The 3409-nt window shown below is 43.8% G+C and overlaps 1 pseudogene; it reads right to left on the bottom strand.

Moving 5' to 3' along the window:
- Positions 1-608: 608 nt before the first annotated feature.
- LOC111723398 lies at positions 609-1781 on the bottom strand (annotated as a pseudogene).
- Between the last annotated feature and the right edge of the window lie 1628 nt (positions 1782-3409).

Below are 3409 nucleotides of genomic sequence, written 5' to 3' on the forward strand. Positions count from 1 at the left end.
TTAGAGACGCCACACTGGTCCGCAGGTTCAGGAAGAGCCTCATAACCACTCAACACTTGTCCAGGGTAAGGGCCATGGTTTTGCTTACTAGAAGCCAGGGTCACTTTGTCACCATGCCAAGGAGAACTGACATGCCATAGACACAGGACATTTTTCATAAAATCAATCTTCTAGATTATCTTTATGAAGGTGCAGAGTCTGCCTCTAAGAAATTATTTTCTCTAATAACTGAGAACTGAAGGAGATGCAGAGGTGGCACAGCTCACTCACTGAGAACCCAACTTCCCACCTGCTGCATTGCCTTCCCCATCATAGAAAGAACATATTTTCAGGGGAAAATATTCTAAGAGATAAATAAGGAATCTTTTCTGATACTGTCAGTTAGGTACCAATTAGAAAGATAAGTTTTATGGTTTTGTATAAGAGAATTCTTTCTTGCAATGGAACTTACAAAGAAAACTATATCAGTAAGAAAGGTGCAGAGAAAGATGACATGATAAAATTTCGGTAATATCAAGGTTGGAAGAAATTTGCCACTGTAGTAATACTTCCTTTGTGAGTAAAAGTGGAAAAGGTTAAAAACAAATCTGTTTGAAGACTTTGGGGAATCACTGAGGCATTTCAGTGGCAGGCTGAGAAACATGCATATAATTATCATATGTGTCAAGTGTGGCAGGGCCATGTTGCCTATCAGAGTCACATGTCGCTGACCCGGACAGAGGATGTTCCTCACTGCACCTGCTGCCTTCTGACAGCTCCAGGGTTCCCTGAGAAAGGCTGCTGCCACAGTCTTCCCCGTCAGGAGTGTCCTGCAGAGCCCTCTGGAGAACCATCTTGAGGGTCTGTCGTCTTTCTTAAAGTAGCCAACGAAGAAGTAAATGAGAGGGTTGGCGCTGCTGTTGACACAAGACAGTGCTATGGAAACAGTAACAACATAACAGGAGAGGACTCTATGCACCTCAACAAACAAGTCTAATAAGAACCAGTAAATGCCGCAGGGCAGACCGCAGACAAGGAAGACCAGCACTGTGAGCAGGATGGTCAGGTAGAGCCTGGTCATCCGCATCTCGCCGGATCCACATAGGAATCTGGTGAGCAGGGTCAGGCTGGAGTCGCAGAGAACCACAAATAAAACAATCAGATATGCCATTATGATGAATCGAAATAGCCGACACAAACTATGGTCACCAACCCAATACATAAAGAAACAGCTATAAAACACCAGGGTGGATAAAAGCAGGGACAGAGCCCAGAGCAGGGCACACACAACAGCTGAGGTGTGCCTGGGGCGGTGACAGCGGTACCAGATGGGCCACAGGACAGACAGGCAGCGCTCGGTGCTAATGGCGCTGAGTATGCTCAGACCTGTAAAGTATGGAAACATGCCTACAGAGAATAATATGAAGGGAATATAGAAGGATCTGTTGAAGAGGATCCACAAGGCAAGGACAATGCAGCAGCAGAGGTAGAGAAAGTCGGCCACCGCCAGGTTGAGGATGTAGACTGAGAAGCTTTCCTGCGCATGCAGAAGCCCAGGACCAGAGCACAGCCGCGTTTCCTGCCAGCCTGATCAGGGCAACAATGAGGAACACCCAGATAGTGATACGATGCATTACTCCACAGTGTAGAGAATGGTGCTCGTGATTTCCATCCATTTCAGCTGGATCCTTGCGGAAAAATGCTTCACCAGTGCCCCTGAGAACACAAACAGGACATGAGCAACTGTGATCTGATTTCTGATTGTGAGGACAAACTCGCCATGTGGGGAGTACTGTGCCCATGTCTGATGAAAGCTTCTGTGTTAGCAGAGTCTATAAGGGTAAGGAGAAAAACTACTCACTTGAGAAAGTAAAGAAAGATTCTCATGTGAAATTCTATAGAGCAGAAAGGACTAGATGAATACCAATAGCTGGTTAAGAATTTGTTAAGTTTTACCTCTTTTAATTCTGTCTTAACCCTATCAGGTAAGAATTAGTATTCTTGTCATATCACAGAGGATAGAATAGGAGTAGATAGAAAGTGTGCTATTTGTTCCAGATCTCAACCACATGGACATGAACCCAGCAAGGCTGACTCAGAGTCCACCTTTAGGACCATCCCTTGGACTTGCCAAAACTGTGTGTTCATTACACATATTGAGGGGGAAATCAGAAGTAATTCCCAAGTTAAATCCCAAGTAATTCCCAAGTTAAATGAGCTGTCTGTGCTTGGGTTGAAAGAAAGAGAAACTAAGTAACCTAAGGTATCTCCAGATAGAGAAAGAGAAGCCCATCCAATAGGAAACAAAGGAGATGAAGGGAAGCCAATTCAGAACAGTTAGTTCCCAGAATTCAGGAGCCCTTTTCTGTCTCACAATCGCAGCCTTTGCTCTAACATTTAGAGGACTCACAGGCATGGAAGAATTCCTGGTACAAATATGTATCCATCTGCTCAGGTGCAGAGTGGCCTCAAGACTGAATGCATCCATCACAAGCTCTCTAGAGAACCAATCTCTCAGAGGTTTGGATGGCCAGAAAAGAAAATCAGGAAAAATCAGAACTTCTGTCTTCCCCAGTCAGGGGACCTCACACTTTCTACATTCACGTTTAAAGTGTGGTGTATTTGTCTTCTTAATCAAACCTAAAGCTCCTGAAGGAGTAAATCATGCCTTTTGTGTGTTCACTAAGGCATATCTAACATTTAGCATGTGTTCCTTACATGCCAACTACTGTTATGTCCTGATTTAACAAAAGAATCAGCTGAGGTTTAAAGTCAAAGGATGTTCTTGAGCACACACCATGACCCAGTGCCAGCCGTGGTCTCCTGGCTTCTGCAATATGCTCTGCCCTACTATTTTGTTTTTCTCGGGATTACCAAAAAAATCTTCACATGGGCACAGATTCTGAGAGAACATCAGGAGCTGTAGAGATGGCTTGTTTCCCATAATCTCCATTTTCCTCTTCTGTAATATAATAATTCTGAGAGTTTTAATTAGCAAAGGACCCGATTCTGTTGTTCTGTGATGCATGTGACTAGGTGCTGGTCAGTGAGGGAATGAGAGGAAGAGATGGAACCAAGTCCTTGCACTTGGGATTAATATAAGCAACCTAGCCTCTCCACTCCCTCACTTCCTTCTCCAACAATCTAGACTATTGATGTGGCTGAACCCACAGATGACGCCAAGAATGAGGGCATCTCTATTAGCGATTAAAAACCATCACAGTTGAAGTACTAATATAAGATGCCTTGAATGCTCTAGCTCAGGTCTGAAATATGTTCATCCCTGTTCATCAGCAGAGGTTTGTTCTAGGACCCCTGTATAACCCCAAACCTGTCTATTCTCCATTTCCTTATATAAAATGGCGTAGGGTTGACAGATAACTAACATATTCTCACATTCCTTTAAAGCATTTCTATATCACATATAATG

Source organism: Otolemur garnettii, unplaced genomic scaffold (genome assembly GCF_000181295.1).
Source record: "Otolemur garnettii isolate 467f Iridium unplaced genomic scaffold, OtoGar3 scaffold00001, whole genome shotgun sequence".
Lineage (NCBI taxonomy): Eukaryota > Metazoa > Chordata > Mammalia > Primates > Galagidae > Otolemur > Otolemur garnettii.